This window comes from Bufo gargarizans, chromosome 2, assembly GCF_014858855.1.
Source record: "Bufo gargarizans isolate SCDJY-AF-19 chromosome 2, ASM1485885v1, whole genome shotgun sequence".
NCBI lineage: Eukaryota > Metazoa > Chordata > Amphibia > Anura > Bufonidae > Bufo > Bufo gargarizans.
This window is the reverse complement of record NC_058081.1, coordinates 30,406,382-30,416,401: the sequence shown is the minus strand read 5'-3', so window position 1 is coordinate 30,416,401 and position 10,020 is coordinate 30,406,382.

Genomic DNA, 10,020 nt, shown 5'->3' with positions numbered 1-10,020 from the left:
GCTTAGTTAAATCCAGGCTATATATATTTTTGGGTGAAAAACTAAATACATTTACAAAATATTGCTATTTCCATATTGGCCACTAGAGGTCATATATACATTACCGACAAGTGAACTGAGAGTATCACTTTACAGCATGCTGTGATGCCAGTGTAATCAGCGCCATATTACAATGAAGATGGACAACTGTACTGTTTTGTGCTAGTGAATGAGGAGGTGGAATCTGTGTTTTTTTTTTTTTTGCACGGATTAGTCCAAGTTAATGGGGTTTTCCAAGACTTTTTAACTCTAGATAAGTCATTAGTAACTGATTGGAGGGGGTCCCGGGTGTCGGAGCTGTTTAAAGAAGGCACTGACTCTCCTTTTTTTTTTTTAAATTCTGTTTATTTGAAAGCAGAATCACAAGAAATATAACACAAAAGTCATGTATCCAGACAACATACATTGTACATGCTTTCCCCCCACGACCTTCAGGGAAAGCCAGGGAGCCAAACACAGTATCACATGGAACATGAGTACAGCACTTACAAATCTGACTGCATTTTTAGTTTTAACTAAACGAGTAGGTGAAAACAAAAGTAATAGAGAAAAGAAGAAAAAAAAAGGGAAAGAAATGGGAGGGGATAGACAGGGGGGGGGGGGGGGGAGGCAGAACTATACTGCCAGGGGTCCCAAGGTATTACCCAGAGATGCTTTAAGATACCACGATGTACACTGAAATGGTTTGACCAATTCCCTAGTCTCTGTCGGACTAAGATGCACCTCAATAAAAGCACACCATTTATTGAAGAATTTGGAAGCCGAACCTTCCTTGTGTCTAGATGCTTCAATCCTCTCAAACCCCAATAGAGTCCTCAGTTCAGAAACCACCGCTGGAATGTCTGGCATGGCATCCGTGAGCCATCTCTGGAGCAGTACTCTTTTAGCTACCAATAAGACAGAGTGTACTATAATCTGTATCTTAGTCGGTGTCTCTGGACGTATATAATGGAAAATCAGGGTCTGGGATTCTGCAGGCAATTCCACCGACCAGGTAGTCTTGACATACGCAATCACCACAGCCCAAAACTTTACAACCTCAGGACAGGTCCACATGCCATGCCAGAAATCCGTGGCCGCCAATTTGCAATTTGGACAATGCGTGATGCGGTCCGGAAACTGAGGCGTGACTGGGAAGTTAAAACCATAGATCGCTCGATGCATCATTCTAAAAAAAGTTTCACGCCAGGTCTCACTGATCACACACTGACGTACCTTACTCCAACCTTCCAGGATTTTCACCCCAATCTCATCATCCAAGGTGACAAGCTCCCATTTCCTAAAAAGTGTAGACGCTTTGGCTTTCGTGAAATTGCCCGAGAGGGCCCTATACAACCTAGAGAGAGAAACTGTTTGGGGGGAGAAACTAAGAATCTCGTCAAAGGAATTTGAGGCCGCCTCCTTTGATAGATCACGCAGTCTACATGAGCAAAAACCCAAAATCTGCATTATTTGCAGAAAATGGGAGTCCGGTAGGGTGAATCTCTCCTTCAATTCCTTTGGAGTCAGCCAGCGCTTTTCCCCCGGGTGCATCAGATGCTCCACCTTGGTCAAACCTCTAGATACCCACAGCTCCGGGGGTCTCAAACTAGTACCTGGCGGAGACTCTGGATGACCCCACAACGGTAACCATTTTGAGATTGCATGAGGCAAACCCATTGCCTTCCTAATCGCCTTCCAGGCTGCCATCGTATCTCTCAATAAAAGCGAGGATTTAATATCCCCAGGCAACGCGGCCATGTTAGAGTGAAGACACGAAACCAAGTTCCAAGGAGCTACTAAGTTTTGTTCTAATTCCCTATTGGAGAAAAGATCGGTATCATGTACCCAGTCGGATATGTGGCGCATAAGACATGCTAAATTGTAACCCCGTACATTTGGGAATTTCACCCCTCCTTCTGGTTTCCATAGCATAAGCTTCGAGAGCGAGATACGAGGGCGCCTGCCCGACCACAAAAACGTGGTAAACGCTTTGTTTAGGGCAGTGACGTCAGAGTGTTTCAGTAGGATCGGAAGCGTTTGGAGGGGGTAGAGCAACTTAGAGAAACTCATCATTTTAATAAGCTGACATCTTCCTAGCAGAGATAAGGGCAGGGAATGCCACTTCTGTAGTTCTGATAGTATTTTCGCAATAAGGGGAGGGTAATTTAGCGAGTATAGTGACCCTGGGAGCTTCCCTATTTTGACCCCTAAGTAAGTGACATACTTTTTAACCACAGAGAGAGAGAAACCCACGTCCTGCCAAATCTGCGGAGGGTTAGTGGCATGTAACTCCAGAATCTCGCTTTTGGTCGAGTTTATTTTATAGCCCGAGAAAGACCCAAAAAAACTCAGGAACTCCATTAAGGGGCCTAGGTGTCGCTGAGGAGCGTCCATGAAAATCAGAAGATCGTCAGCATACAGGGCTAATTTGACCTCCTTCTTACCAATCGTGATACCAGAGTATAAGTCAGAGTCCTCTAAAAATCTAGCCAGTGGTTCTATGGCTAGGTCAAAGAGGAGGGGGGAAAGCGGACAACCCTGTCTAGTCCCTCTCTGAAGAGGAAAGATCTGAGACAGGAAACCACCCGTATGGATGCACGCCGCTGGGCTGGAATAAAGACCCTTCAGAAAAGTGCGAATATCCCCGAAAATCCTGAATTTATCGAGCACCACCCCCAGCCAGTCCCACCGCAAGGAGTCAAAGGCTTTTTCCGCATCCAAAGCCAACAAAATAGGGGCCGAGGCTGGCTGAGGGCGGCGCCGCACCCAATCCAAAGTCGCCAATACCTTCCTGATATTGGCCACCCCCGACCTCCCTTTAATGAAACCTACCTGGGAGGGACCTATCAGGGCAGGCATTAGTAAGCTCAGCCTGTCGGCCAAAATTTTCGTCAAGATCTTTAAATCCTGGTTAATAAGTGAGATTGGGCGGTACGAGCCTGGATCTAGTGGGTCCTTGTTAGGTTTAAGTATCAATTTGATGTGGGCAACATTTACATGGGCAGGAAAGCTACCTGTGTGTAGTAAGTGATTGAAATATTCCGTTAACGTGGGGGCAAGATTGTCTTGAAGCACTTTATAGAATTCCCCTGAGAATCCATCAGGGCCTGGCGCCTTTCCATTATGCAAGGAGCGTATTATGCGGAGTACTTCCTCATCAGTTATTTCCGCATTTAGAGAACCCAGGTGTTCCTCAGTCAGGGACGGCAGTTTGACCCCAGATAGAAAGCGCGCACCCTTCTCCGGGTCCTCTGGAGTGTCCTTGTAGAGACGCTCATAGTATGACCCCAGCAAATCATTTATCAATTTAGGATTGGTTTGGACCACTCCCCCCTCCCCCCTCAGAGCTGTTATGACCGTAGGAGCTCTCCTACCCCGAGCTAGGTTAGCCAGCATTTTGCCTGACTTATTGCCAAATCTGAACAGATCCGTCTGGAATTCTGACCTATACATTTCCTCCCTTTTGTCCACCCATACCTCGAAGGTGTTCCTAGCTGCTATCCAAGCCTCCTTGTGCTGAGCGGTAGCCACCCTGAGGAATTGAGTATACGCCTGCCTAAGGGCCGCGCTAGCCTCTTGATATTGTTTTGCCACCACCTTGCGCAAATTACTAACATAACTGAGAATTCGACCTCTCAGGACCGCTTTAGCAGTCTCCCAATGGTTCGAAACATCTGATGCACCCCGAGGATTGTCACCCTGAAACTCCCACCACCAACCTTGTAGCGTATCTTTAAAGTTGTCATCTTTGGCCAGAAAAGAAGGAAAGCGCCACAGAAAATCAGTTCCTCTAGGGTAAGAATCCTGCATAGAAATGGAGACAGGTGAGTGATCAGAAATAAGCAGGTCATGAATTTCGGCAGATACCACCCTAGATGACATATGCAAGGGAAGGAAGAGGTAGTCAATACGAGACCATGCATTGTGGGCATGCGAAAAATGTGTGTATTCCCTGTCATCAGGATGCAGAGAGCGCCAAGTATCATACAACCCTGTAGAGGTTAGAAGGGGAGGTATAACCTTGTCAGAGAGCCTTTGCACTCCACCCGGCCCCCCATCCCTCTTCCGGTCTTCCACAACAGATGCGACTGAATTAAAATCACCACCCACAATTTTATTGTGAGTTCCATCTACCAGCAATCTGTTTTCCAGAAGAGCGTAAAAGGGGGCGTTATTGTCATTTGGGGCATAAACATTATGAATACTATAAGATATCCCTCCAATCTCAACTAAAAGCCTATGCCACCTGCCCTCACTATCATGAGATTCTGAAAGCATTTTCCCTGAGAAATTTCTATGCAATAATGTGAGTACTCCAGCTTTGCGTTCTCTGGCCGAGGATCCATATACCGAACCTACCCAGAACTTTTTCATACGAAAAAAATCTTTGTCCTCCAGGTGCGTCTCTTGCAGGAGAACCACGTCAGGCCGAAGACGCTTCAGGTGGCGCAAAATTTTGGACCGTTTCTGTGGGGAGCGTAACCCCTTGACATTCCAGGAGATGATTTTCATTTCAGCTCTGGTGTGCCCGGATCCCCGGACAGAGAAAGCCAAGGGAGAAGGGAAGAGGGAAGGAGAGAGGAGGGAGGGAGAGAGGAAAAACAAAAAGCAAAACCAATAGAAATACAACAATAACCCTGCCTAGGTGTGTGGCAGCAAATAATATCCTGCTAAGCAGGTTACAACTAGATGGTATCAGTCGTCACTTAATCTAGTTATAGACTTTCCTTTTTTCCACCATGGCAGAGCCCCTGCATACCTAGCCTAAACAATGGCAAACTGTACGACTGACCAAAAGAAGGCCCCAACATGACGCATGGAGCAGAAAACACATATCCATGAGCTAGGAAAAATGAGCAGCATTAACAGATACCACCCCTCAGGAATAAGTCCCGAACAAAAAGCAACTTGAGGAGTATCAGCGCCCCCTTCTGGAGGGCCTATCCAGGTCAGATTGCGAGCGGTCATTCCCTCGGCGAACAGCTGGTCCCAATGAGTCCTTCAGATTAGGCCGCTGAGGAGATAAGGGGACATCTCGCGGCTCGGAATCCACAATTGCATCCAAGGCCTCCTCTGCTTCAGAAGGGGATCTAAAGGTAATAGTTTCGCCGCGCGCTCTGTGGATCTTTAGAACCGCAGGGAAAAGAAGTTGAAACCTGATGTCCCTTTGGTAAAGTGCAGTACAGACTGGGCTGAAGGCCTTGCGCTTCTTCGCCACCTCAGCCGAAAAGTCCTCAAATAATAAGATTCTATGACCTCTGATAGTTATCTGGTGCCTTCTCCTGCGAAAACTGCGAAGTAGGGCCACCTTGTCATTGAAGTCCAGCAATTTAAAAATTACTTGACGAGGCCGTCCATCCCCCCCTCGTGGAGATTCCTTATTAGAGAGCTTAGTAGCGCCCCTATCCGGGCCAATCCTGTGGGCCCGCTCCACCCGACAGAAAAACTTTAAGCCCAGGGCCTCCGGCAAGTCCTTTTCACATATATCCAAAAGGTCTGGTTGCGTTACGGACTCAGGCAGCCCCACCAACCTCAGATTGTTGCGGCGGGACCTATTTTCCAGGTCATCCACTTTAAATCTCAAATAATCCAGGGACTGCTGTTGGGCTTTTAACATGGATTCAGCGTCCCCTGCTTGCTGCTGTAAAGAACGCAGCTCTTTCTCCAGGGCCCCCACTTGCACGCTGGTTTGATTGACCTCCTCCCTCAAGGAGTTAAAAGAGGCCATTATTGTCGTTTCCAGCGTTTTCTGGATATCCGGCATGATCCGCATTGCCACTTCAATGGCTAGCTGTTTATAGTCTAAAGGGACCGAGCCACCCAGGGGGGACCCCTCACCCTGAGAACTCTGGGAGCCCTCCTCCCGAAAAATCAGTGGCTGAGAGTCCGCCATTTTTGCCGCGCTCTGTGAGGCTGCCATCTGCGCACCTGTAAACTTCTGCCCGCTCCGGAGAAGATATCTGTCCATCAGTTCCTCGGTCCACGCAAGCGGTGCCAGTCGGACGTCTCCTAGGGCCGAAGATCAGTGCCCTGCGCTGCAAAATGAAAGCGGTGGTCGGCGGTAAGCAGGAGCTCCGTGCACTGCGTCCTCACATGGCGGCGCCGGAACCGGAAGTCCTCCACTGACTCTCCTTTACGTGCTGCTGCCTTCCCGCAGCTTACATAGCACAGCGCCGTAAATTGTATAGCTACTGTGGTTGGGATTGCGCTCAGCCCCATTCAGTTCTATGGGGCTGCGCTGCGCCTAGACCAAGTGACCGATGAACGTGACCTCACATGGCCTAGGGCAGGGATCAGCGCACTAGCTGCTGTGAAACTACAACTCCCAGCATGAAAACATGATCGGCTGTTCTCACAAATCCCGTAGAAGTGACTGGAGCATTCTGGGAGTTGTATTTTCCGTATATCTGGAGTTTGGTGATCCCTGGCCTAAGGAAACCGGTGAGAATGCCGCGGCCCTCACAGGAGTGCCAGTTACTTCTCAAACAGCTGATCTGTGGGGTCCCAGGTGTCGGACCCCCACCGATCAGATACTGAAGAACTATCCAGAGGACAGGTTATCAGTATAAGGGTCCATTTACACGTCCGTAGTGTATTGAGGCTCTGCAATACACCCGGCCGGCAACCCCTTTTTCCGGAGCCGCGGACCGGAAGATCAGTGGTGCGCTACGGAAATGCGGTTGCAGACAGCTGTCCGCATCCATTCCTGCCCCATAGAGAATGAATGGGTCTGCAATTTGCGGAATGGATGCAGACATTTGAATGGACCGGAGATATATATATATATATCTATAAAATATATATATAAAATATATTATCTTCCAGTGGATAGATTATCAGCTAAAAAGTCTCAGACAATCCCTTTAATAGAAGTAAAAAACAAAACAAAACACAAAACAATAAAACCACACACAAACATCATGATAAAATACTTTAATTTTATTTACAACTAAAATATGTAGGGAAAAAAAATATTTTAAATATCACAGGATCAGTACAAAACCGGATATGTGAAATATATAGTGGAAGGTTATTTGGCGTTACAGGGCGAGGGGAGCAAGAAGCTACATTTTCGGTATGAGGTGGTTAAGGCACACCGACCGAACCCAAGCCCAGCACCCATCATACGGCAGAGGCGTGATGTCATCAGCTTCCAGTAAGTATCTGATCTCCCTCCACAACGTGCACAGATACAATCTATTAAGGCGGCCCGGAGGACGCATATGACATGATAATCGCTGTGGTCGGACTGTCATCAAGTGCCAACCTCTGAGCTCATTTCATATGGAGCGCTGCAGCCTGATCTACATACATCGCTCAAAACTATTTACCTAAAGGAGGTGGTCCAGGATTAGAAAAACATGGTCAATTTCTTGCCAAAACAGCACCACCCCTGTCCACAGGTTGTGTGCAGTATTACAGCTCTGCCCCCAATGGCAGCCACGACCCATGGACAGAGGGTGGTGCTGTTTTTGGAAGAAAGCAGCCATTTTTTTTTATAATCCTGTACCGGTGTTCCTATTCACACTCTATTCACACCTAGAGCTGCATTCAAAATTCTGCTAATGGGTTGCTTGGAATCTGACAGAAAAGCTGAAAATCAGTTGCATTCTTCTGGGTTGTTTCTGCAGTGAGCACAGGGATTTAGAAGCGATAGGTAATCTGCCGCATGTGACTATAGGGAAACGGTGAATTTAGAGCAGCGTGTGAGGTTGGCAGAAATCCATACACCCGGGGCAGAAACAACTCAATTCATATGGATGGGACTGAATTAGCCGTACTGATCAGTACAGCCACGAACCAGCAGTCGGCGAGGCAAGATCATGCAGCTACTAGCAGAATTTTAACTACAGCTCTGGAGAGAACTGGAATCTAAGATATGATGCAAACCAAGATAAGGCAAATCTACTCCAAATAATGTCAGCCACCAAAATACTCAGGTGGAGCTGCACACCACGTCTGTGCCACAAGTGCTTTTTCTTTAGGGGGCTGCGTGGCAGTGGGACTATGGAGTCTCCCTTTCTTGATCACGATTTTTTTTTATAAAAAAAAATGCCCCCAACCAACTTCCTCAGAGGGCAATTAAATGTATAATGCCTGCCTCAAAGTGGCATCTTCCAATGGTGGATCCTGCAAGATGGTGCTCCCCACTGCTTGTCGTACAGTTGTGTTCAAAATAATAGCAGTCAGACATCACTAACCTGTTTTTGGTAGAAATGATCTTTCTACATAACAAATAATTTACTAGCAGGTGTAGTAGAGTAATAGAAATCCAACAGACCCAAGAGTCATGACATGCATGCTGCTGACTCTGTGTAATTGAATCACTAATTGAAAGGGGCATGTTCAGAATAATAGCAGTGTGGAGTTTGTTTGAAAAACAGGTGGCAATTATTGCCCTTATTTAAGGAAGGAAGGCAGCAAATGTTGTACATGCTGGTTACAGTGCATTTCTCTCAGAAATTCTGAGGAAAATGGGTTGCTCCAGACATTGTTCAGAAGAACAGCGTACCTTGATTAAAAAGTTGATTGGAGAGGGGAAAACATATAAAGAAGTTCAGAAAATGATAGGCTGCTCAGCTAAAATGATGGCAAATGCTTTAAAATGGCAACCAAAACCTGAAAGACGTGGAAGAAAGTGAAAAACTCCCATTCGAATGGATAGAAGAATAGCCAAAATGGCAAGGACTCAGCCAACAATCAGCTCCAGGAAGATCAAAGAAGGTGTAAAGTTCCCTGTGAGTACTGTTACAATTAGAAGACGCCTATGTGAAGCCGAGCTATCTGCAAGAAGCCCCCGCAAAGTCCCACTGATGAAAAAAAGACATGTGCTGAAGGGGTTACAATTTGCCAAAGAGCACATTGACGGCCTAAAGAGACATGTTGTGGACTGATGAAAGTAAGATTGTTCTTTTTGGGTCTAGTGGCCGGAGACAGTTTGTCAGACGACCCCTAAACACTGAATTCAGCCCCAGTACACTGTGAAGACAGTAAAGCATGGTGGACAAGCATCAGGATATGAGGATGTTTCTCATACTACGGTGTTGGGCCTATTTATCGCAGACCAGGGATCATGGATCAGTCTGAATCCATCAGAATACTTGAAGAGGTCATGCTGCCTTATGCTGAAGAGGAAATGCCCCTGAAATGGGTGTTCCAACAAGACGACCCCAAACACACCAGTAAACGGGCAACATCTTGGTTCCAGACCAACAAGATTGACGTTATGGAGCGGCCGGCCCAATCCCTGGATCTAAATCCAATAGAAAACTTGTGGAACGACATCAAAAATGCAGTTTCTGAGGGAAAACCAAGAGACAGAAAAGAACTGTGGAATGTAGTCCCATCATCCTGGGCTGGAATACCTGGTCACAGGTGCAGAAGGTGGTGACTCCGAGCAGCACAGACGTCCAGCAGTTCTCAGAAACAGCGGATATACAACTACATATTAGTGAAGGGATTCAAAGGAAAGCAAAATCCTCAAACATTTTTCAGTTTATATAGTGAAGAAGAATACAAACACTGCTATTTTTTTTGAACAGTCAAATATTCACTTTTCGTCAATTTTTTTTAGAGGAACAACACAAATTTGATATATTTTTCTTCATGTTTTCATTTGGAATAGAATGTGTAGTGTTCCCAATGCATTTGTGTGTATGGAAATACAAGCTATTAGAAGGATGAGCTTATTCACTTTTTTAAACACACTGCTATTATTTTGAACACAACTGTATGTATGGCAGTCCTACCTAAAAGACCGAGATTTAATTTATTTATTTTTTTCGTAGCCACCTGCACCCGACTACCTAGTAAAAAGGTAGATAGATACCTGTAACTGAGGGTCACATCTTGCGGACCACTGAACAACGTAGAAAGACGATCTGCAGCAAAAGGGCAAATTGTGCAAGAACAGAAAAATAATTTTAAAAAATCCTCTATATGCGCAGCTCCTGTGTCCTGAGAGTGCCCCCCTCACCTGATACTACTATGTGCGGATTA